The sequence below is a fragment of the Pseudopodoces humilis genome, chromosome 13, assembly GCF_049639895.1.
Source record: "Pseudopodoces humilis isolate 2021_Gansu_Grassland_sample_001 chromosome 13, ASM4963989v1, whole genome shotgun sequence".
Lineage (NCBI taxonomy): Eukaryota > Metazoa > Chordata > Aves > Passeriformes > Paridae > Pseudopodoces > Pseudopodoces humilis.
In genome coordinates this window covers 19,909,330-19,935,443 of record NC_142212.1, presented here as the reverse complement: position 1 = coordinate 19,935,443, position 26,114 = coordinate 19,909,330, and the positions used below count along the sequence as shown (strand labels likewise).

Here is a 26,114-nt window from a genome sequence, read left to right as displayed (position 1 = left end):
TCCAAATGCTCCCGGAGCTCTGGCAGCCCTGGGGATGTGCCCATTGCACAGCCTGGGCAGTGCCAGCACACTCTGAATTCCACCTCAGGAATGTGGCTCAGAAGATGACAACCTCTGAAGATCCAGAGACCCAAAGAGAACCTGAGATGCTGCATTTCAAAGCACCTCTCACTCAGTCCCTCCTCCTGCCTACACCCTCCCTCTAGCACCAGCATGTATTGCAAGAAGCCTGTTAAGGCAGACAACAGATTTCCTATAAATTCTGAAAATGAGATGAAAAGTGCCTGTCCCTTATCATGGGCAGTTTTTCCCAAGGAGCTCTTTGTAGCAGATTTTGCAATACTGGTTTCCCATAACGTGTAGGCATCTGCATCCTGTTCTCACTTTAAAATCCAACACCAGAACTCTCATTTTCCATGTGGCAAGAGAATGACTGCCCAGCTTCTCTTCCAGGAGAGTAGAAATGTCTGGGAGGGAAAGAATCTCACCAATTTGGACAGTGCTGCTTCCACCAGGGAAGAAAAGGGTTATTTCCCTTCTGTCAAAACAACCTGTCCTGAAATGTGCTTCAATTTTCTCACAAAATGGACCAGAAGGGAATGAAATAAAAAAACACATCAGAAAGACTGCTGAAAAGAGAAAATGTTCTCCACTAAAGAATGCTAATATAAGGCAGAAATATTGGGAGCTGTTTCAGGGAAAGGAGAGGCCTTGGAGCTGCCTGGTGCAGCTATAACCTTGGAGAACTTTGAATTGTCAGAAGCTCAGAGCCCCCCCAGTGTCCCCCAGCCATGGCAGGGACACCTCCCACTGTCCCAGGAGCTCCAGCCCCAATGTCCAGCCTGGCCTTGGGCACTGCCAGGGATCCAGGGGCAGCCCCAGCTGCTCTGGGAATTCTGTGCCAGGGCCTCACATAACATGAAATACTTTGAGCAGATCAGCAACTCCTTTGAAGCCAAGTTTCCTTGTAGGAAACAATCAAAATTGTTACTGGAACCAGGGTTGGTAAATGGGAAGAACAATCCTTGCTGCTGTTCACTTGGCAGTGCCTTGGGGTGTCCCTCAGTGGCCCCCAATAAAGCCCAGCTTTGCTGGCAAGTCCTGAGTACTCCACGTTGAGTTTTTACATCAGCAGGGCCAGAGCCAGAGGTGCCACGCTCCTGTGACAGCTCCAAGGACAAGTGCCAGGGATTTCTAGGGAGCGCTCCAGCCTTGCAGGAGGAGTCATGACCTCAAGGAGCTCACAGAACAGTGAGAAAAGGCAGGAAAGGTCCCCCAGGGTACAAACATATTCTGTTTGTGTTGTCAGTTGGGTTTTTTTAAAAATTCATGAGGCCTTGAACACTGCAAAGATCCAGCAAATGTTGAGCTATTAAAAAAATAACACAGTACATAAAAAAGTACTTGGGTTTTTTCCCCTCCATAAAAAAAAACAGTGCAGTCAAGTGGAAAAAAACTGGGAGAAGATCTCCTGCCTTGTAAAGGTTCCTGCAGAGCATGAACCATCCCCGCTCCTCTCCTCCCATCTGTGCCCTTGCTCCTCTCTGTGATCCTCGGCTGGATTCTTCCATGCCCCTGCACCTTGACCTGCCCTTTGGGTTGGATGTCCTGGGAGATGCTGGAGTTTGTCCCAGGGAACACCCAGAGACTGGAACGAGGCACTGAGACAAACAGATTTAAAATCCCATTAAGCTGTGAGTCAGCAGAGACAAATCAAACTATTTAAACGAATATTTCTGGTTGGAAAGGCAGAGTGATGACATCCAAGGCTGGGCAGGAGGGCATAGCCCCCCCTGGAGCTCTGTTCATGTGGAAACTTGAGTTTCACCAAATGCTTTGAGTTACCGAGTGAATTTCCCACAGAAAACAGAGTGGGGAATTGTCATAAATGTAAACAGGAACTCACCACGTTTGGGACACTTTGATTTGTCCATCAGCACTCTGCTGGAAGCAGAGGAGCTCTGGGAGCAGCCCCCACATCCTGCCCCCTTCTCCCCCCTCCCTGTGCTCAGCTGGGCACAGCCACTGTGAGAAACGACTCCCACAGGTGGAGTGCAGGAGGCTCCGGCTGAGGCAGCAGCAGCTCCTGCTCATCACATCTCAGCTGGGGCTTTGCACATCTTGTGGGCAGGACAGGCCCACCACTCTTTATGTGTTTGGTGAACATTTTCCTGAAAGCAATCCGCCGAAAATTTAAAGTGAATAAATGAAAATAAAAAAATAAAACCAACAAGGGCGCACTGAGCAAAACAAGGAGAGCAGGGCGAGGAGAGCTGAACAGCACTGCTGCAATGCACTCTGCTGGAAGGAGAGGAGAAATCCTGGAGACACCAAGGAAGGTGATGCCAGTGCAGCAATTCCCCCTCGTCTGAGCCACAGGCAGCACCCTGAGCCCTGGGGCTGGAGCAAAGCTCCTTCAGCCTTTCAGCTCCAAGTGCTGCCTTCCTAAAACCTGGAGCAGGACACACCTTAACCAACACACAGAGAGGGGCAGGAGCCGATCAAACATCTCCTGAGAGATAAAAAACAGAAAAGAAAAAAAGACCTTCATCCCCTCTACATTTCAGTGTCCCCCTCTCTCCAGGAGCCTGGAAGAGCCCAGTGCCATTTCTTCCCAGCAGGACCATGGACAGCTCCAGGAGCTCCAACATCGTTCTGGATGATTCCAAGCTTTCAGCAGTTCTTTGGGATTTAAGGAGCAGCTCCAACTTCCCAGCTGTGGCTCAGACCAGGAAAGTCCTCTCCCCAGAAGTTTCCAGGACCAAAGTCAGGATTTTCCCTGGATTGCAGCAGAGTAACCTCTGGGTGTCTTTGCAGGAGAATCACGCAGGCATGGAGGGAAAGTGGGACAGCAGCAACATCCCAGAATTGCTGCTGGAAGGGGGATGATGAGCATGACCAAAGCACTGGAACAGCCATTAATAAATAATAGTGATGATAATGGGGGAATAATAACTTATTAACAGCCAGGAATAAAGAAAATTTCCATGCTCTAGGGTGCTACTCGATATGAGGAGCCACTCCAGACATCAGCTCATTAACAAATTGTCTCAGTTGCTCCCTGAAATGATTTGGAGGACGTGTTTTGGGTTTGAAAACGCTGCACTCTGGGTGATGACAATCACTAATCTCAGTTATGCTTCCAGGAGAAACGAGCATGTTTAAAATAAAAGAGAAAAAAGCATCCAGGGGCTTTGACATCAATAAGTGAATCCAACACCGGTGATTTTTGGAGGGGTTCCCCACTGCACATGGCAATGGCACAGCAGCCTTTCACTCCACAGAGGGGACAGCTCTGAAGGGACATCTGAATAAGTCATAAATAACAAAGGAATAAAAGCAAAAAATATCACAAAACTCCCAAATAAGGACGTCTACTTCTTGAATAAATTATTTCCTAAGCATTATGGCTAATAATTGTTTTGCCAAATTTAGGAATTTTCAGTCTGCCCATAAAAAAAAATAAATCCATTTTTACCTGATATATCCATACTATTTATATTACTTTGACATTCACTTACTATGAAAATCAACCCTTTTGGTTACTGGCCATGCTTATTTGCTGCTTAATAAATAGCATTTATATTTGTCACTGTTTTTCTTCTAAATATTAAATCACAGACTGATTTTGTTAAATATACAGTGTGATGAAAAATTATATGCGATACTTAATCAGATCAAAATAAATTCAAGCTAGCACTGACATCTCCACAAGATAGAAGCGTTCTTTTATTTTTATTTTCCAGTTCATTTGAGCTCTATTTATGTCTGTGGAGTAAATACCAGTAAAATTAGGCACTATTTATAATTTCAAATTATAGCTGTGCATATACAGCAGGATAATATTTGTGTTCCCAACAGCTGCTGGGAAGGAGGGGAAAACTGTAATGATGAGGTTTGCTTTGCCCTTATTTCCACGTAAAACAACCCCATAACCCCAGATCCTATGGGACATGACATTCTGGAGGAAGAAAAAACAAATTATTCTAAAATCTCCACTTATCCAGACTCCTAAACAGAAATCTTTTCTTCAAACCCTGGCTCAGGTTGCTTTGAACCCACCACTGGAGTTACTTCCAGCTGGAAATGAGCTTCAGGAAGGGTTTTCAGGCAAGTGTTTCCCAAAGTAATCCTCTCTGGGCACTGGAAAAGATTGAAGGAACTAATATGGCTCTCCTCTCTGGAACTCCAAATGTATATCTATTAACAGGACATAATAAATCACCAAAGTCTGCCACAGCCAGAGACAATGGAATGAGCTGGAAAGCAAGGATTAAATAAAGTTTAATAAAAAAGTATTATGAAGCAGTGATAAATGGGAACCAATACTTATTGTGTAATTCTACCATATTTCTTTGACACGAAATATCCCAAAATGTCCAAGTTAGTTCCAATATTATCTGGTGTTCAGCTCAGAAAGCATTTCAGGGAGGGACAGAGACTGTTACTGGGGATCCCAGTAAATGCTGGTTATTAAATAACTGGGAAGGGACAGGTCATCCCTCAGCTTGTCTGGGAATGGCTACAGCAGCCTTTGGAGAAATTGTATTTACAGCAAGTGAGAGAAAAGCTGGATTCCCTGGGAATAAAACAGCCAGGAAAAGGGAGCCCAGCCCCAGGGGAGGGGGAACCAGGAGCTGGTCACTCACAGGAGGCCATGGGCACATCCAGGGCTGCTCCTCAGCTCCTCTGCCAAGGCCCTGTTCCCAGGGAAAGCAGAAGGATCCAATTTCAGGTCTTGAACCTGGAATTTCACAGAGCTGACATTCTCAATTCTCCATCATCTCTCCAGTAGTCTAGTGAGGGAAAACACAATATATTGAACACAGTACATTAAAATTCAAACACAAAGCAGTATTTTGGGCAATTCTTGTTCCAATTAAAGGTCTTTCCCAATGTAAATTATTTCAGGTACTGCCAGGAGGTCCCATAGATTGAGTTCCCACTGGAAAACCAGCAGCTCCTAATTTTGAGAAGGCAAACAAACAGGAGTCTCGCAGGGGGGAGGGTTCTGCTGGTACCACCTCCCAGTTTTACAGCTCCGTCATGCTGGAAAAGCAATGGAAATGGTCTGGGTTTATTCCCTGCACGCGGACGTGGCAGACTGGGAACGGGCAGGAGCAGAACTGAGAAGCACAAGCTCTTGAGGAGTGTTTTACTGGGATGGATGGCTCGTGTTTAAAGCTTAATAGAGCTCAGGCAATTTCACCTCGCTGCCCATCCAGATGAGGAAGAGCTCATAAATGAGTGAACTCTGAGACAAAATGAGACCTTTTGCTCCATCCAGTGAGATTGCTGCACCTCAAGTGCGGGAGCCGGGGATATTTCCTGTTTGTAAGGAGCTATTCCCAGTGATCACCGCCACGCTCCGGAGAAAAATGCCTTCAATTTCCACAGCCAGAATGCACCAAGTGATTTTGCCAACTCAGATCCTTCTTTGTTAAACATTCCATTGCTCTTGCCGTGGTCGCAGCAGCGAGAGCCGGGCCAGCTCATCGGAGCTGTGACCGCTTGGATTCAGGCCCAGGGGAGATTTCCCTTGGGAATGACCCAGGTGAGACAGGTGGGTGCAGAGCCCCAGCAGCACCAGGGCCCTGCTCTGGCCCCAAGCACAAGGAGGAGCCCATTCCCATTCCCAGAGCCCAGCCCATCCCACACTGCCACATTCCCGCTCTGCTGCTCAGAACCGCGACCGCCTGGATTCAGGCACAGCTGGGATTTTCCCCTTGGGAATGACCCAGGTGAGTGCAGCACCACGATTTCTTCCCCCTGCTCTGATCCCAAGCACAAGGAGAGGAGCCCACTGCCATTCCATCCCTCCACACCACATTCCCAGCTCCGCTCCCTCAGCAGAGCAAAAGCTCCCCCAAAGCTCCCGATGTCTCTTTAAGGGCTGGTGAGCCAGCCCGAGTGGATATTTGGGATAATTCAGCCCTCCTCTGTTCACAGCAGATTAGATACCGTGGTCAGCCAGTCTGAAAAGAAGAAATGCAGAACTCATTTGCATTAATGCTTTCAATTTGCTCAGAATGTTTTCTCTTTTAATTATTAGCCCACAGTAAACTACTTATCAATTAATTGCTAGAAAATGGAAGTGAGTGTGTGTTATTGCTAAAATCTCTAATTGGCTAGACTGTTGCTTTCTTGTTAAATGCTAATTGAAGTTTTGAAACAGGCAAACATTACTTAACTTTAAATGGCTTAACGAGATCCACCAAGGTATAAACATTTACATAACACTTTATTTTTATGCCAGATCATGGGGAAACCCAAAGCAAAGATGACAAGGGTTGTTTCTCACTAATAAATTCCACCCTTTATATGGATTTTAACTAAATTAAAAAGGTCTTTTTCTTAATCTCATTTGTCAACTATCCAGTAAATATTGCAAATAACACTTTTCCCACCAGTGTTTGGATTCAGAACCTCAGAAAGGCTTGGGATGGAAGGGACCTTAAAGAGCCCCTGGTGCCAACCCTCTGTCCTGGTGATCTCATTGCCATGAGGATAAATTAGGATTTATGACCAAGTTTATCATGTCACCATAATCACCTCAGCAAGAACTTCACTTATGGCATATCCACACTTCCTAAACTTTTGGAACACTTGAAAAATATTCCTGAAAAAAATATCAAACTAGATACTGATGTTAAATTAACTTTGTGGAACTCAGCCAAAGTTAAAACTTAGGCAAGAGAAGAGCTGTAGCAGCCCCAAATGTTATTTGTAGTGTGGCATTTCAAGCCTCAGATTGAGTTCAGCTACTGGAACCAGAAATGTGAGAGACGAAAGCTCAGCCACCCCCTGAGGCATTGCTCTCTCTGAAAAAGGTTTGGTCAAGAAAGAAAAGTCTCACAAGGGCAGCATCATCTTCTCAGAGCAGGTCCTGACCAAAGAGGGAAGGTGATGGCATAAAAAAATGAGATGCAAACACAAGCAGCTGGTAGCCAGCACTTGCACTGTGACTTCTTCTAATGCTTCTAATTTGGAAGTAATAAATAATTTCATTATAACTCCAGATGTCAATGAAAATATATCAAGTATTCATTGTTCAGTTCAAGCATATCTGCAATCTCCATATTTAATTAGACATTGGGCAAGGCAGGCAAACATGCTGATTTATTTAGATCCTGGAAATCAAACAGGAAATTGAGGCCTTGACAAAGAGGGATGAGGGAATAATACAAAGCTTCATCTCTATGCTCTAGGTTTTTATCAAGTGTTTTAAAAACATAATTTAATCCCCCTAAAGGCGTGCCCTAAGCTCCCAGAACCCTCCTCACCTTTAAGGGAGCAGAGTTAGAAAGGCCCAGGTAAAAGTGAGGAGCTGGAAAACCCAGTGACAGCCACCAAGTACTTCTGAAAATGGGAGAGTCATTTAGAGCCCTAAGGATGGGATTTCTGAGGGTGTTTCAGTCATTAGAAGTGTAAAAGTTCCATCGATTTTCAGTGGAACTTGATCTCCCTGGGCAGGTGAAAATCCCACTCTGAATTCCAAATAAAGAAGCCAAGAAGCAGCAACTTCTGGCTAAGATTTGAATGCCACAATTACACCTGGACATGCCCTCCAGTACCTGCAGGGCTTGTAGCTATTCAAGCTCCTGGAGGAATTTAAAACTGCTCTTTGAAACAGGAATATCTGCCAGTGGGTTTATTAACCTGAAAAAAGGATAACCAGGGAGTTGCTCCAGAGTAATCCCAGCCTGGACTCCCTGTGGGTCACACCCAGACAGTTCATAAAGCAAACACTGCCTGCTTACAGCCAATTATTGCCATTGCTCAGCACATTCTTCCTTCCCTGAAATCAGAAGAAATAGAAAATTCCCCTTTTTTTCAAATCCCAAACTGTTCTGCAGCCTGACTGAGCCATTTACAGGTCCTGGATGCCCCTTTCCCTGCTTGATAATGAGCATTTTTCCCAGGTTCATTTCCAAAGTCAGCCCTCAAGGAATTTTCCAGGAATTCAGGCAGACAGGAAGGGGATTGTGCAGCTCCTCCCAAAGCAGCTGGAGCTCTCCACTGCTGCACAACTCACCGTGGGGACACCAGGGAATCCAGTTCATTTACAGCTGCTTTCATTAACCTGATACACAGTAACAAATTAAAACTTCAATTACCTGCAAGTCAAAATGGAGAAGCTACAGAGACTGAAAAGATACAGAAAAGCATTTAGTCTGCTGAAGTGATAGCACTTTTTTTTCAGCTTTAATTGATTTCCCAATTTCAGGCTGTTTCCATGGCAGCCACACACTTGCCTTGTCCATGTTCCCACCAACCTGTGCCTCTGGATGCAGCAGCACCTTTGGGTCAGGAGGAGCAGCTGGATGGAACACCAGGCAGGGATGTTGGATAAACTTCACACACTGGGCAAAAATCACATCCTGCTTTGGAGACTGTGAACTTCAACTGGTTGTGGTAAAGCTGCAAAGCAAAGGTTTGGAGACCTCTGGGAGGTGGAAAGGTTTTGCATCTCCAGGATTTGCAGGCAGGGCATCCATGGGAGGCAGCAGGGACAGAGCTGCTGCAGGCTGAGCTCCAGGATGGGTTAAAATTCTTCCTCTGGCACAGCTGCTCCCCCAGCTCCCTATCTAAGATCATCACTATAAAAAAAAAACCAAAACAAACCTCTCCATGTTTAAGATCCTGCAGGGAGAAAGGAGAAAGTTTATGAGAAAACTGCCTGATAAAATAAGAGGGGGGCGGGGGGGGAACCCAAAGAGACGTAAGGAAAAACTGCCATCCAGGGATATTAGACTGAGCTCGAGAATAGATTGTATCTGATCAAAAGCTTGTTCCACCAAGCCTCCCCTGGAATTTTAATAAGTGTGAGGCTTGTCTGGCTATTTTGCACCCCCTCCTGCACACCTTTTCCTGGCAGAGAGGAGCTGGGGTCTCAGAACCTGCCAGGGGAGAGAGAAAGGCAAATCTCCTGCAGCCCAGGTTAATTAGGGAGGAAGACTTGGGTTGCTGCTGCACAGCAACCGAGCATCCCAGGAAACAAACTGCACTGCTGAGGGGACTAAAAAACCTTCTGAAGGCTCTTTCCATCCACACCTTGTGCTGGGCAGTGATGAGGAGGAGGAGAGGACACCGTCTCAGGGGGACATGTCCTGCTGGAGGCCACGCTGAGCTTTGGCCCCAGCCCTGGTCCAGCCTCCAGCAAAGCCCATTTGTCACCTCTGTACAACACCACCAAGAGGGAGACCTGGAAAAGCTGTCAGGAGATGTTCCTGAGGGAATAACCCTGAGACAGGAGAATTCTCACCTGGCTGGAGCCCAGGGGAACAGGAATTTCCTCAGAGTTCAGCTGAATAAAATGCAACTCAAGGGGAACAGTCTCCTACAATACAGAGTGATAAACAAAGTAAGCATATAAATAAGTTATTTCTATTAAAAATAAGCTCCCCAGCACATTTTGGGACAAGCACCCAAATCTCCACTAATATCCCCCAGGAAAAATTGCCAGAAAGAGCCAATTGTGAGCTGACAATGTTTGTTGGTATTGTCATGTTAATGTAAAATCTGCCCAGGAAATAAGTCCTTGACAGCAAAACAATTCCTTTTCTCCTCATGTCACAACCAAACACAGAAACCAAGTGTCCCACACAGCTGTTTATTTATAAAATACAACATAAATACCTCTGATCACACAGTAAAGGCTCACAGGAGAACTGTTTAGGAAAACAATTGTTTACATCCAGATGTTTTGGGTCACTGTTCTCTCACTGAGACTGAGGAAAATAAACACACCTGGTAAAAAGCAGGAATTGATTATTCCAGTAAAATATACTATAAGCAAATGAAATTTTGCTGAGATGCCATTAACAGAAGGATTTTTGCACCCTGCATTCCCTCTTATAAAAAAATTAATTCCATTGCTTGCCTTGCTCTCTCAGCCTTCAATTCCTCCAACACTGCTGATTCCAAAGGAAACATTCCTGGTAGAGCTCAAGCTCTGATGTCAACACCTGGAATACCTTTGGGGTTGCTGGGTGTGCTCCCACCATCACTGCCTTCATTCCAGGGGGTATTTCAGGAATGGGAATTTAATTGTGGATGGCTACGGGACAAATCTCATCCCAGCCAACCCTGTTTGCCTTCCCCAGCTTCAGCCAGATGTGTGGATTCCACTTCAACATTTCAGCTGCCCTGCATCCAGCCCAGCTCCTGCCCCACCAGCAACACACAAAGGCCTCAGTTGCTGTAAAATATTTAATTTCCCATTTCTGAAGCCCAGCCAGAGGTTTAACCCCACTGCCAGGATCCCCCTGCATTCCTGACACCCAGCAAAGGGGGATGCAGGAGAGGGCACCTGGTGGCCCATCCCTGTCTGGAGAGATGGTGCCTGAAGGGAAGGCTGACACGTCCCCACCTGCCTGAAGAGGTGAAAAATGGAGCTGGAGTGGATATTGTTTACATGATTTGATGTCAATGGGCTGTTAAAAAACACCCTGTCATTGGTAAAAATAATATTTCAATATTAACTTTGTTATTTAGATGAAATGTCTGTGGTGTAACAGCATTACCTTCACAACTGTATGGGTGATATATTGATGTAGTACATATTCTGGCTGAAGGAAAAAAACAGTTATGATATTTTTAATAAAAACCTCATTTTCCTGTTCATTTTTGTACACAGCAAACAGATTTCACCGTAGGTGGTTGGATCTAATTCATTAGCTCCATCATGCACTGATATCACAGAATAATCTCCCCATCAGCCCAGCTGCCTCCTTGGAGCTCTCCTGAAGGTACTTGGAAATCCAATTTCCATGTTGAATATCAACCAGTCAGTTCTGACTCGGCCAGTGATGCCCACAATGGAATATTGGAGCCTTTCCCCAGGCCAGGGGGAGGTGGCAGCAGGGCTGGGAGGGGACAAATCCCATGGCTCTGCCTCTCCTGTGGGCTGGGACATCCTGGGATCTGCCTTGGCCTCCAAAATACTAACCCAGTTAAACAAAATGCTGCAGGACTGCACCCACCATCCTGAGGGGGATCGCTCCTGGTCACTGGATAATCACTGAGGCTGGAAGAGCCCTCCCAGGCCAGGGGAACACGCATTTCTCAGAGTTCAGCTGGTTAAGAGGCAGCTCAGGGGTAACAGTCTCCTAAAATACAGAGTGAGAATCAAACCAAGTGTATAAATAAGTCATTTCTATTAAAAACAGCTCCCCAGCAAGACCATCAGTTCCAGGCGCCCCCAGCACTGCCACAAGTGCTTTTAAAGCTGTCCAGAGGAGTCCTGCAGGAGAAGCCACACAGGTCAGTCTGTCCAACACCAGGCACCTCCTGTTCTGCTCTCCTGATGCTCCAGAGTGGAGAGAACAGGATGCAAACAAGCTCCCAGATCCAAGGATTTGCAGGGAGCAGCAGAGGGGTCCTGCCCAGCCTGCCCCCTCTCCTGGAGGAGCACCTCACCAGGACACCTGGATCTCTGGCATTTCATTTCACTCTTCAATAATTTACATGTGGGGGAAAAAAAAAACCCAACAAAAGCACAACTTTTACAAGTGCATCCTCAGCCAAAAGAATATTTCATAGCCTTGAGGAGATTAACTTCCCTAGCAGTGATTTTTCAATGCATATTGCTACAATCAAAAGACAATTCTGTTCCCTGACAGTTATGATATTTCTCAGGGAAAATACGGCCTATCGCTTCCATTTCCGCTGATTCAGAAATCAGATTGTTGTGTTTTGCAGCTCTTTCCAAAATGTTTTCATGGACTTTGGCTCTACCCTGACTAACCCTTGCAGAGGGGCCTCTCGGTGCCCCTGGCATCAGCAGGTTGTACAGAACACTGTGGCAGGAATTCTTTAGCACTGGGAGTTCAAAGGTTATGTTTTTAAGGATGTTTGACATTTCAGCCCACATTTCCCACCCACCTGTGGCACTGACCCGCTCTGAACCCTCCAAATCCTACAAAAAACGGGTCTGACCAGTAGAAAGGTAATTAAATAATAACGGGAATTTAATCTGAGATAAGGAGCATGGGAAAAGGTGTGTCCTGGATTTGGGGAGGTGAGCAGGGCACAGAGGGCTCAGAGGAGGAGGGAAAGCCCCGGGGACACAACAAGGACTCAGGAGAGGAACAAACCAAACCACGTTATTGGGGTGGCCTTGGAGCCCATATCCCAACAGCTGCTGCACCCCCATGGAAATCTCCTGGCTGATAAAACATTCCTCCCTGGAATTGCTGCAGCTCACAAACAAGAGCTAAAACAAGAAGAAAATAATGGCATTTCAATTAAAAAAAATAAATCTCAGGTTCTAAACCAGTTTAGAACACAGTAAACACATGTCCAGAACAAAAAGCAGAGCTGGGATCCTGGCTGTGGCAGCTGCTGGGCTTTCCCCGGACCAGGGAACAACGGGAGGGTTTCCCAGCATCAGAATCTGGGAATCCCAGACACAGGAACACCGAAGGGCTGGAGATCAGGTTCTGTTCCAGCTGCCACGGGAGCTGCCAGCCCCCAGATCAGAGTTTGTTTAAGGGCAATTTACATCAGCAGCCTCATCCAGATGGTGGAGAATCCCACTGGAGCAAGGGTTTGCCAAATGTTTGTGATCATCCCATGTCAAGGGATGAGCCTCAGTGGTTGATGTGCAGGCCCAGCCCCTGCTGAGCCTCACAGCACAGGGGAGGCCTGGGGGGGATTCTTCGCTGTCCAAAGCGCCACAATTCCTGAATCCACGTGGATGCAGCTTTGGAAGGGTTGAGGCCGAGCTGGAAGTGGTAGGAGGTGGAAATTTCTTCCTCTTCTCTCTCAGCTCCCACAGGTGACACTGCCACACCAAACCACGGCACAGGACAACCCTCGCTGTGACTGCCATGGGCACCTCACCACTTCCATGAGGAACATGGAACATCCTTCCAGCACCTCCTGGAGCCTTGGTGAGCACCTCCCAACTTCCATGAGAAACATCATCCATCCTTCCAGCACCCCTGGAGCCTCAGGGAGCCCCCCATGCCCACAGTGCCCCAGCAGCAGAGCCGATCCTGTCTGTGGGGACCTGCCAAGCACAGCCCAGGCTCCTGAAGGGCTCTGCTGGCAATTTGTTTGTGCCTGGGAGAAGCTGCAGCTCCATCCCCACAGCGCTGCCGGCCGCTCCCCCAGCAATGATTGATTATCACTTCAGAAGGGGTTCATTAGGAGATCCCTTCTCACAAACCCCTCCCCAAACAGGCTGCACTCCTTTAATAAAGCACAAAGAAAAGGTTTTAGCAGCTTGTGTCAATATTCCAGCAAAGAGTGTAAATTCAGCCCATCTCCATTGTTCAGGTGAGCGTGAAGCAGAACAAGGAACGAGCACTCTGTGCTATTATTGCCCAATCTGCCAGGATCCTGGATTGGCTCTAGTACAGAAATGGGCTCCTCTGCAGTCTGTACTCATCTGGGGGGCAGCAGGGAAATGTGTCCTGTGCTTCCAGCTCTCCTCCAAGGAGCCCAGCCCTGCCCAGTGCTCCCAGTAAAGGGACTGCACTCCAGCAATCGTTTCCAGCCCACTGCAGAACACCTTGACACAGCTAACCTGCTCAGGCTGACAGCCACTGAGCTGAGCAGCAGAAAGGGATTTATTCCTAGAGCTCCCTGTTGTGTATTATTAATGCCAAAGTTCTGGATCCTTCAGCAGCACAGTCGATGGCACCCTGCCACTCTCCTGACCCAAAACACAACATTTTTTTCCATTTGACTCTTCCAGTTGATCTCAAAACCCAATCAAGTGTTGAGCAGCTCCCATGTGTGTTCTACAGTGGAAATGAGCTACACTCTAAATTACATTATGCACAAAGTCCAGGGTACAGAAATAACACTGAATTTTGGATTTGCCTCTTTGGTGGATTGCTCCTGTTATTTCTATCCCCACCTAGAAGTGCAATTTAAGATGAAGTTGCTGGTTCAAAGCAGTGTCTGGGGTTTAGTCTTCCTCAAGAACTGAAGTAAAAACCTTGATAAAAAGGGCTGGAATCAGCTACATCCAAGCACTTAAAATTATGAAGAGATGAAGACAGAGCAGGCAATTTCAGTCAGTTAACTAATCATGGAACAACAGGACAGAAATGGCAACAACCCCAAATAATCAGCAACTAGTTCCCAATGGCAAAGAGAAGAATTTGTCTACACATCCCCACAGCTGTGTGTGCCTCTCCCAAAGTTTCAGTCTTTTGTTGGAGTTAGGATTCCTTAGAAATGCTGGATCATTCTGCTTGTGGTTTTGCTGCTGGTTTAGATATGTATTTTTATATTAAATAAAACAGCTGAATTGAAAATTGCTCTGTCAACTCCAGCCCTGCCAATAACAGTTATGGACAAACTCTGCTGGTAAGGTTTGGGCTTTGGGGGATCCCATGCTGGGAATCCGAGGGTTTGGACTGCTCTCCAATGGCAGAGTATCAAATATCATGCAGCAAGATAAGGATATAAGAAAATGTAAAAGAAAATAGTCCCTGAGCAATTTAATACTAAATTAAAAATTGAATCCTAAACCAATTGCCCAGTAATGGACTATTTCTAATTAATTACCTTATGTGTCTATAAAGATTTTTGTGGACCTCCCAGGCACGATTCATTTTACCAGGGCTGTTTTTATAGGGACTCGTTTATCTCAGTGAATGGGTCTCAAACCATTTGGAAACCCTGCTGAGCTTCACCTCCCAGCCACAGGTAAATGTGCCAGAGGAAACTGAGGCACAGGAGGGATTTGTGATCCAGGATTTGGGCTCTCCAGACAGACAGTCCACAAAAGTTTGTGGACTTTTGGGATTTACAACGAATTTATTTACACAGCAGAACTGTGCCTGTCTCTGCAGGGCTGGGATTAAAACCTGCTCTTTAGGAGACAGAAACTCATCCAAGGCAACAACACAAGTTTCTAAATTTCAGTTTGACTCCAGCTTACAGATAGGAAATGCTGGAGAGTCTCACGTGTACCAGAGTGACCCTGTGCAGTCAGAAACAGCAGAGATCAAACATCTAAACACAATTTTGTAGGAATTATTTATCCGTGTTACCTCTGCAGAAGGGCAGGCATGTGACAAAGCCTAATGATCAGCCACAATCCTAATGAAAGCACCTCCAACACCCAGGAGAGCTCAACCCCGGGCTGTTTATGGGATAATATCTGTGCAGCAGAGGAGGAAAAGCTCAGCTGGCACAGATTCTGGCTGGTTGTTCTCTGATCCCAGCCCACAGCTCCAGGGATGGGGTCATTCTCACTTACATCCTCTTAAATTGCTTTGCTAAATGTCAGCTTGGGCCAGGCTATGAAATCCAGCTCCAGCATCTCAGCACCTGTGTGGGGCTCTTTTCTCATCAAACCACTCCCAGAGCTGGGCAGGGCAGGAGTTAATCCAGCACTGAGGGGCTGGTGAGGGGACAGCTCTGAAATTCCTGATGGATCCCTCCTGTACTGCTCATCCCTGCATTCCCTCTCCCATCACATCCCCCTGCCACCTCCACCCGCAAGGCCCCAGTGCCACCCGCAAGGCCCCAGTGCCACCCGCAAGGCCCCAGTGCCACCCGCAAGGCCCCAGTGCCACCCGCAAGGCCCCAGTGCCACCATTGTCCATCATTTCTGCTCTAATTCCTTCCCCAGGCCCAGCACACCCCCTCCCACTGCCCTCTTCAGTCAGAATTCCTGGGAGATGCTCAGGCCCATGGAAGCAGCAAGAGCAGTTTGCCCCATTGATCACTTCCTTGAGAGCAATTTCCTGATGGAAAAAAAAACCAAGAAGTTCTAGGAATTACTTTGTGAGACATCTGTAAACCAGTTGTGGCAGGGCTCTTTTCTCCTTCCTAATGTGCAGATTTTTCAGGAAAACACCAAATCACCAGAGATAAATTCCCTGTGATTTCCCTGAAGAGAGAGCAGGTGCTGATCTAACAACAGACATCTCACTGAACCAGGAGAACTCCCATGCATTCAGGAATTTCCCAGGAAAATGGGAGTACTGGTGGGTAACAACAAGAAAATCTGTTTCTGAAAGGACAATTAAAAGGGCTCAAATGTTGTCTCAGTGGGCGAGAGCCTCATCCATCCTGCAGCAAAGCTGATTTGAGCAACGTGAGCAGCATTGAGCTGCACTTTGTAATTAATTTATAATTGCATTTGTTTGCCAGCTCCTTGCATATCAGTTCAGAGCTAAATAATGGGCAGCTATTGCTGATATTCCTGCTATTGACCTCGCTCAGCTGCTCCTTCCAGGATTCTGTCCTGGCCCTTCCAGCTCAGGTTATTCCCTGTTCTACAGTCCTTGGCTCAGTTCCATCCCTGGAAGGGCCTGGCTCCAGATTCCCACCTCCATCCAGGTGGTTTGTGCAGAGGAACCAGGGGATTAAATAGTCCCAGGACTACAGGAGTGCTGTTCCTCAGGCTGCTGTAACACAGCAGGGTTTTATGGACACGTGTCTCAGACAATCTGGGGAGGAGAGCCATAAAACTCCGAGTTCAGCTTCACTGACACATCACACCAGGCACAGAGGGGAATAAACAACTCCTTTATGATCCTACAGGCTCTCCCCTTTCTTTTCAATTACTTTTTCTCTTCTAAAGATATAACTACAGGTTTTGTTTGCTGGGGTTTTTTTTACATCTGAGGGATTTTTCTTTCTTTAACTTGTTTATAATTGAAAGGTGTGCGAAATGCCAAGAGATTATTTGCTCTTTCACCAGGGATTTAAAGAACCATCACAATAAATCAATGAAAGGTTCACTATAAAGGGGGGGAGAGATGGATACTGCCAATATGAAACAGCAGTGAACTGTAAAAATAAGAATTAGGGTGCTGAGCTGTTTGTCAAGCTTGTGAAAGCACTGACAGGGAAAGTGAGAAATTCTGTTTAGAATCACAAATGGCTTAGGTTGGGAGGGAACTTAAAGCCCACCCCAGCCATGGCAGGGACATCTCCCAGTGTCCCAGGCTGCTCCAGCCCGTGTCCAGCCTGGCCTGGGACACTGCCAGGGGTCCAGGGACAGCCACACTGGATCCCACAGACATTCCAGCCCGTGTTCCAGGTGGAAGGAAAGTCCATGTTGGAGATCCTCAGTGCACCAGAGGCTCCTGAGCGAGGGCTTGGAGCCACAGCACAAGGACTGGAGCAAAAGGACAGGGATGGAGGTGGGGCAGAAAAGAAGATAAACCAACAGCATCCCCAGCCCCAGCTCCTCTGGGCATCCTCACCTCTCTCCCAGGGAGGAATTCCTTTTGTATACAACCTCAATTCCCCTCTCTGAGTTGCTCTCCAGGCTCCCTTGGAGCACAGTCTCTCTTGCACCAGAGGTCACAGAAAATACCTCCCCTACTCCCCTCAAACCAGCAGCAGCCACAATTCCTGCTTGTCCCAGCAGCAGCTCCCAAGCCCAGGATAAGGGCAGTGCCTCAGCCCTGCTTTCCTTCAGCTCTTATCAGATTTCCCAATATCCCAGGAATTACAGGAGGACAATCCCTGCTCAGGGACTCCTCTGGCCAGGAGGGTTTGGGGGTTTGGGTGCAGCCTGTCAGGCTATTCCAGGAACAGGGAAAGCCAGAAGAGCAGGCTGCAGGGAATGCAGGAGCCCTGCACTGCTCTGCAGAGGGTTGAGCAGAGTGCTCTGCTCAGGCCAGGGTGAAGCTCTTGGGGAGGGAGCTCATCCTCCCCAGCAGGGCAGAGGGAGCTCTGTGAGGAGCAGGAGCCATGGGCACACACCACAGATCCAGCTCCACATCCCTCAGGGATCCACAACTTACAGTGGAATCCGAGCTGTGATGGACTGGTCCCACCTGAGGATAAAGGAGGAATTATTGCCTCAGGAGATTCCTTACGGTTGTGTTTCCACCAAAGGAGAACATCTCCACTGACTCAGCTCACAAATCACACTGGAGCAGGTCTCACTGATCACAGCACCTAAAGACATGGAAATTCATTCAGTGAGCACCACAACCATTCACCAAAGAGCTTCACCACAGAACAGAGCCCCAATTAACTCCTTCGTTAGCCCCTCCCACCTGATTTCCTCATCATTCCAATAAAGTCCATTTGATTCCCTCATTCCCCAAGCCAACCCAGAGGCTGTTTTGCTCCTTTCCTGAGATGTGCTGGCACAAAGGCTGGAAGTAACAATTTATTACCTTGGAACACTATGCAAATGAGCCCATTCGTATGCATATATCCAGTATTTAAATTATCCACCCCGCTGTCTGCCACTCTGGTGCATTTGAACAGGTTCAGATTTATAGGGATTTGTACCCAATTCAGATCTGCTCTCTAAACAGTGTTCCTTCTCCTGTGGCACACGGGGCTCCTGCCACTGATCACCCTCCACATCTGGATGCTGCTGTGAGAACGGCAGAGGTTCAGAGGTGTTTGCTGCTGTTAGAAAAGGGATCTTTTATGGCCACAGGGCCCTCCAGCCCCAAATCCTGGAGATCCTGGGGCTGCCAAATCGCTTTATGCTGTCCCACAAACAGAGCTGAGCCAGCCTCTGCTCAGAATTCAAACAGCAGAGAGCAGCAGGAAGGCTCTCAGAAGAAAGAGGAGACTCAGAAAGAGATTTTAGTCAAATTTGGTCTTTTCCAGGCCCCATAAGACAAATGTAAATCACTCCACTCCTCCACAGTTTACAGTTTAGCCCAGATTGTTTGTCACAGTTCTCGAGGGAAAGGGCCACTCGCTATTTAAACCTGCACAATTCCACAATAGCTCTGATGCCTAACACAATCTTTCATTTCATTCTTCACTCACAATTAGACTTTGCACTAATTCCTGTAGCCCTCAATTATGAGCACAGTTTAACGACATACCTGAAAGAATTTGAGAGACATTTTATCTCCCGATGCAGCCCCTGAAAAAAAAAAGGCCATAATTGCTTGTCATTCAAAGAAAATTAAAAATCATTTGGGGGACGATGTGAATGGAATTTGCAATGAATTTCAGGAATTTTCCCTCTCCAGGAAGAGCCCTGTGCATCGGAGGGCCCTTCAGCAGACAGCTGAAGGACAAGGACTGCTCTGGGTGTGGATTTTACCACACCAAGGGCTTCTCAGATGAGTTCAGATGATCATTTTTACCCTCAGATGACCTGTACCTAATCATGCTGCATTCCCCTCCCTGCCATGGAAATGAAGCTGTCAGCTGCTTCTGGAAGCCCCAGCAGCCGATAAAAGGCAGGAATTAACACATGTGGCAGCCACTCATCCCCATCACCTCCCAGCTGCTGGAATCCTCCTGGAAGCCTCAGAGCACTGAACGTTTCCCCGATGTCACCGGCACAAAATCACAGCCAAATTAATTCATCCTGAAGCAGGTGGGTTTTCAGGCACATCAGGGGATATTTTCATATTAATAAAAAGAAAATCCAATCCAAACCCCCAGGTTTGGTGCCTATGTTTCTTTTTAAAGGTTCAACTGAGAATCAACAATGTATTTTTTTCTATAGAACATCTGGCCCTGAAATCCACAACACATTTTCCTATCAGAAGCCACACAGAAATAAGAAAATAGATGGAGTTTCACAGGGAAATATTTTTTCTAATTGAAGGTTAAGTAGTTCATTTTTATTTTTTAATAAAAGTTTTAGTGTTTTTAGTGATTTTAGTACAAGCTCAGGGCAAAAGCAGCCAGAACATCTCATTTAAGCCCCTCAATAGTTCCCAAAATTAGTGACATGGTGTAACTTTGTCTTCCCATTCTCAGTCCCACCTCCCCATGCACCTCCTTCATTTGCAAGTGTTTAATTACCTCATCAGCCCTTCCCCACGTCTGTCTGCTCCCTGAGCACACAGAGTTCAGCCCTTCCTCCTAAATGAGCCTGGATTTAATATTTTGGGGTTGCCTCATTTTTCAGTGTGTGTCTGAGCCTTATCTGCTGCCGACTGTCCAAACGCCGCTCCGAAGAAAGAATTTTTCATTTCCTTTGGGCTTTTCTCAGCTGTTTGTCGCTATCTGAACGCTCCACAACATTAATTAAACTGACAAGGTAGGGCAGCAAAATTATCTCCACACACAGGGGGCTGAGGCAGAGAGTTCAAGCTAAAATTGAAAATAAACTCCACAGAAATACTGTAGTCGAAACAAGCTCCAAAAGGCAGCGCTGCCTTTCCACGAGGGCACGGGAGGAGGACCTGGACAAGCACAGGCATCAGGTACACGCAGAAAAAAAAAACCAATCTGAGCACAGAAAACTTCCATTTAGTCTTTGGAGGCTTGGATTTACAGTTTGAGCCTGAAAACTCAGAGCTGGGTGCAGAGCAGTCCAAACCAGCCACACGGGGTGGTCCGTGCTGGGCTTCCTGTGCTAATGCATGGATGGAATTTGAAGGGAAACAGCCCCCAAAAAAGCAGCATTAAGAGATCTAAACTAAAGGTTTCAGTGCTGATAAAGAAGCAAATGTCACTCTCCAAGTTCAGGGAATTAAAAGGGATGCATTTAGCACCTGGCACATCCCTGAGGAGGCTCCACTGCACAGCTCCCATGCTTTGGTGGGATCAGCACTCGGCTTTCCCGTGTTTTCCATCGCCAGGATAAAGAGGCTGCCCAAACTTTGCAGCCCTGGGGCCATCACCAGGCTGGCAGAGGTCCCATCTGACTGACCCCAGTGTTACTGGTGAAAATTTCAAGTGCAAATTGCAAATTTTTCAGGAGTTTGAATCTTTGAACACCTATCAAGAGCTGCTCCCAGAATAACCTGGAGGAGCTGGGAAAATGGAGCCCAACACCATTCCTGAGGTGGGGCTGCAGCTCTTTCCAGCTGGGAACAGCCCCTGGGTGTCATTACAAATCCCCAGCTCAGGCAGCAGGTGTGATTCTGTTCCTTCATGCACCAAGAACCTGCTCACATTCATTGGAACACGTGAATCTCATCAGAGTCACCCGAACAAAAGCTGGAAAAGGAGGTTTGTGTGGTGTTCAGACAAGGAACAGATAATTCTGGATGCTCCCGTGACTGTGCTCTCCTCTTGGCAAGGCAGAGCTTTGTGACAGTCCCAACGTGTCAGACTCAGTCCCCGAAAATACAATCCTCAAGCTAATTTGTAGACTCTCAAAGCCAATACTCTCAAAAATAAATGACAAATATAGAGACAAAAATCATCAAAATGCTTGCAGAAAGCAAGGGTTTAAACTGCCAAAGAAATGCCATAACATTTTCTCTGAAAATTCTTCATAGCCTTCCAATCAGTTCCAGAATCTTCTGCTGCTTTCCCTCCCTACAAACTGAAATGTAGCAAGGTGCCGATTGCGAGGCTTTGCCTCTGCTAAATCCCTTCCCAGCACGTCAAGTGTATCAATATTTGAACAGGCAACGGCAAATTCCACAGCCACACAGATATATTTATTAATTTCAATCATGCAGGCCAGGGAGGTGTGAATGAGGGCACTGTCATTTAGGGCTGTAATTAATCATCCTGGACACTTCCCTGTCAGGGCCCATAAATCAAGGAGCAAAGTGTTTCTCCTCCCGAGTGATACGGAACCGGCATTAACAAAAATCTAACGCTGTCAGGGACTGGGAGATATTTTATCTGCCTTTGACACTGGGCTGTTCCACACAGGTGCCCTCCACCTCAGAATTTATTTTCTGCCTGTAGAGCTCACATTTTAAAAATATGAACAGAGCAGAACAACAAGGCTGGAGTACAAAGTTGCCAAATGCCAAGACAGAAAAGTTTCTGAGGGGAAGGAGAAACGCCCTGACACATCAATCCAAGGCATAACAAACACAGGTTGGAAATAAGAAATGACAAATCCCCCTTTGCAGGGCAGGGCAAGGCAGTTCCTGGGTTGTAGAACAGCTCTGAACCAGCTCCACATCCAACAGTCACAGGCTCCTTAAGGAAAATACAAGGAAAAACGAGGCTTAGAGCACTCATTAAGAAAATATGAAGAGCTAAATCTCCTCTCTAAAAAAAATGCCTGAGTCCAGTGGACACATCCATGGTGAGGAGATTGCCAGGCTGGTGCTCCTCAGCTTGTGGCAGAGGTCACCAGCCTCTCCTGCCATGGCATTGCCTGCTCACATTTCACACCAGAAATGTGAAATACGAACCATTAAGCCTTCACATTTTCACTGCTTCAGAAGATGATTTTAAAGTGTAGCTATACAGCAGCATTTATTACCTTTAATGTCTGGATGGAGCTGCTGAAAGCCAAACCCAAAACAGCCAGGCACAGCCAGGCGTGTGAGACCTGCACTAACAGCTCATCTGAAACACATTCAAACACTTGAAATACTTTAAAAAAACCCTCGGTGTCATTTTATTTGACATTTCTTCCATCTCCAGCTACACCACGTGCTCCTGGGATTATTCAAAGCATCTCCTAGCAGCCATTCTGGCACTGTTCACAACCCAGATTTCCTGGGGGTTGCTCTGATCTCCAGGCAGGAGCTGGAGCAGTTTTAGGGCTGTTGCTGGCACCAAAAGCACCTGAGGAGGATCTCAGGCAGCTGCCATGAGGAACACTGGACACTGAATTTTCTGGAAGGGTCAAGCTGAACAGAGCCCAGCCCCGAGATGATAAAACACAGCCATGAACACACCTCATCACCTGGCACTAAACACAGTTCAAGGCTCCCCCCGAGACCTTTCATCTTTAAATATTTGAGATCTCAGCACTTCAATTCTGCCAGTAACAATTCAACCTGCAACTTCTTATCCCACTTATTCGCAGGCTACAAATTTTATAGCCAAAATCAAACCTAAATATACAGATTGCAATCTACCACGGGAAAAGAAATCATAAAATCTCTTATTTAATCACACAATTCTATCAGCAATCTGCTGAAAAACAGATGCACAAGTGTATTACTGCCTGTGCTCTAAGTGCTAAGGTGGAATTCTGCCCACAGGCAATAACTGTAAACCCAGGTCTGAGATAATCCAGTTGTAAAACACCAAGCATAAACCACATGCTTTTAGCCTCTGATGGAAGCATTCTTCTCCAAAGCACAATTTACATTTAAATTGATATTGTAGGGAATCAAATACTCAAAATAAGTGTCAAGGTTTTCTTCTTCACCAAGTTGTTTCCTAATTGGATTCAAGTGTTTTGCCCAACCATTTCATAGCCTTATTTTGTTCTGGAAATTAAAAATAAAATCTTTCATTATTCATGATCCCTAACTTCTGGGAAGTGCCTCAAATTGTTTTTGTTAAGAAAATACGAACAGGCTGTTTTCATTTAACTGCTGAGTCCCAGCAAACAAAAGGGAAGCAATTCCTCCTGGTGTAGTAACAGTGCAGAGCTCTGATGGAAGCCAGCAAAAACATCCACGTCCAAAATCCCTCTCCCAGCCTTCCACAGCCAGGGGAGCGGAGCACTGGGACCCTCCTCACTGGGGTGCTGGAGCCCCCCTGCCTTCCCCAGACCTGCTTCCTCTTCACCCCAGTATTTCCAGTGAACTGCAAACCCAGACTCTGGGCTCCCTGCAGGACAACTGCAATACTTCAAACATTTCTGGCCAAACAAGCAAACAAAAATAACCAAAAAACCCAAACTGCAGAAATAAATCAGCAGTTCCCTAAGGGAGAATTTTCTAGATGAATTTTACAGCTCATGAGGCTGAAGGACATCCTTAACCAGGGGAAACCTGGTGGCTGCAAGAGCAGCAAGGTGCCCACCACACCTCACATTTCTGGCAGGGCTGGAAGGGAACAGAATCATTCAATCCTTCCTTTGCTGCCACAAGGACAAAGCACAGGTGCTGCCATGGGCTGTTAGACACAAATAAAATACATTAAGTGGTAAAAGAACCCCGTTGAGTGACTCCCTACCAAGCTGGGTTTTTTTTTTGTTCTGGCAAAAAACATTGTGAGAACAAAGTTCTGTGAGAAACTTCTTGGCAGTAAATGTGGAAAAACAATCAAGTGCTGGGATTTCACACAGAAGCCACACAAGGTCCCTGATGGCTGCTCTGGCAAATTGCTCGAGTTAACAAAAACACTTTACACACCTCCAGTTCCTTCATTTCTGTCCCGAGTGCCACAAAAGGAATCACAGACATTTACCCTCGCTCAGCTGCAGCTCCAAACTATTCCAGATGTGCTGAAATCTCCCAGGCTGAGCAGGTTCATTTTTAATTCACAAAATCTCCTTCTGCACCTGCCTTTTCTGTTCTGCTCCTACAAGAATCTCAGGCTGCAGCTCCTGCCAGCCTCCTCTGCCAAGTGCTGCTGGTGTAATTCCCCTCCAGCTCATAACATCACACAGGGAAAGTTCACTCATCAGCTCTCCTTACAGCTAAATGTGCTGCTAATTTGTGAAGTATTTCACCTGACCCCTCAAATCAAAGCTGAACACTTCCATGTTCTTTCTTTCCTTAAATAACCCATTCAAAGCCGTTTATTCCACCTCATTAAAATTGAAAGTTGATCTGAAAAACAATAGCTGGGGCTTGCACTGGATTGAGCTATCAATGCAGCAGGAAAACAACAGCAAAAATCAGAATATTGCTGAACTCTAAGTGATCATCACCTTTTCAGGGATTCATTTTTTCACATGGATCTTTTGCTGGTTTATACTGGATTTAAAACACCCATCCCAGCAGTGCCCTGGGAAGGGAAGGTCCCATCCCTCCCCATGGAGCAGAGGAGCAGCCCCATCTCCAGGGTCCGCAGCTGGGCATGGACAAATGGGACCAAATTTAACCCAGCCTCAAAACAACCAGGCATTGCACAACCTCACTGAGCCACCAGACCAAATTCAGCCACTGGAGGCCAAAATCCCGCTGTTTTCTTCCCAAAAATCCCAACTCTCCAACAGGAAAAGGAACAATAAAATAACGATTTCAAGGGAACTCAACAGACTCAGCAAGCTGCTAAATTCAGTTCCTAAATGAAGGAGTGTAAAGGTGAAAGGAATGAAGAGGATTTACTTTTATTGGCACAAGAAAAACTTTCCCTTTAACCAAAGGGCAGCAGCTGGGTATAGTTCAGGTTTTTAAGCACATTTATAAAAAGCTTTCATTTAGGAAACATCTATATTTTTCAGCCCAAACTCCCACCTGATAAATTTTTATCAAACTGTTAAAACACCATCAAGAAAGAAGAAAGTTTTAGGACCTCTTCTCCTAGAGAGTGACCCACACCACAGAGCTGCTTGCAGGGTGGCAGAACAGGCAAACCTCAGGCTATAAAAATGGATTTAGAGGGTACAGAAATTAAACATTGTTGCTCAGTTTGGGTTAAATAAATTCACTCCCTTGCACTTGTGTTGGTTGATATAACCCAAGACCTAAAAAATTACCTTTGGAAGAAGCTGGATAAGGCCCTTGGCTGGTGAGAAGGAGCAAACAAGATCCCAATCCAGAAAAAATAATGGCAGGAGGAAATTGGGAGCCTTAAATTCTCTCTGCCTCCACCCCTGGGAGGGAGCATCCCATGAGGCCAGCGCCTGGGAGTGCTTGGGATCCCACAGGATGGGCATTTTTCCCCATTTCCAGCTCCTTCAGAGGCTGGTGCTCACCTGCCTTCACCTAAGCCTCATTAGCATTAATGACACCTTGATTAGCGAGCCCTGCCCCGAGGGGATGGTGCTCCTCAGGATCTCTGCTATTCCAGGGAAACTCCTCCATGAACAGCTGAGAGTGAGAGATCAGCCATCCCTTCTCCCTCACACTTCCTTTATATCCTAATGAAGTTTGTCACAGCTGGGCATCGTGGTTAGAAATTCCAGCCAGGGAAACCCTCGGGAATTTAATCCCAAATCCAGGCCCTGGTGGCCTCATTTGTTTGCAGAGAGGAAACGATGCCATTCCTGGGGCAGTTCCACCCTGAGCTGCAGTGAGAACATCTGACACCTTAAAGGACACCAAGTTCTCTGCTTTCAACCATTGTGGTGGCAAAACCCAGCTTAACCTTGGACAGAAACCGCTCCTGAGAATGGGATGTTCTGTATTTTTCCCACAAATATTTTTGCCAATTCATTTCTCCAACCACAAGAGGTCTTTCATGTGGAACCCAGTGAGGAAAAGGGGCAGAATGTGCTCCATTCCTCTCCTGGGCCTCAAAAGAGAGAATTGCCCCAGCCTAAAGTTCCACATGAGATCCAGCCCCACCTTCTGCTCCAGAGCCTCCTGGTCAACCTGTGCCCAGCTGGGTGAGGGTTCCAGGGACAGAGGAATTCAGGGGGCACAAAT

General features: G+C 46.6%; 1 long non-coding RNA gene across 6 annotated transcripts; it reads right to left on the bottom strand.

The window, feature by feature from the left end:
- Positions 1-944: 944 nt before the first annotated feature.
- On the bottom strand, positions 945-25,387 carry LOC148183248 (uncharacterized). 6 transcript variants are annotated; one of them, XR_015773699.1, is made up of 11 exons: positions 25,223-25,387; positions 18,783-18,823; positions 17,730-17,886; positions 10,986-11,111; positions 9,640-9,750; positions 9,266-9,340; positions 8,626-8,643; positions 8,277-8,421; positions 8,036-8,117; positions 7,761-7,798; positions 945-5,975 (listed from the first exon to the last, which is right to left on the bottom strand). It is a non-coding gene; the product is annotated as an uncharacterized LOC148183248 (long non-coding RNA). The 6 variants fall into 6 exon arrangements; XR_015773698.1 differs by lacking the exon at positions 8,626-8,643 and having other exon boundaries at positions 9,640-9,731; positions 25,223-25,386; XR_015773694.1 differs by lacking the exon at positions 8,626-8,643 and having other exon boundaries at positions 25,223-25,385.
- Positions 25,388-26,114: the final 727 nt, after the last annotated feature.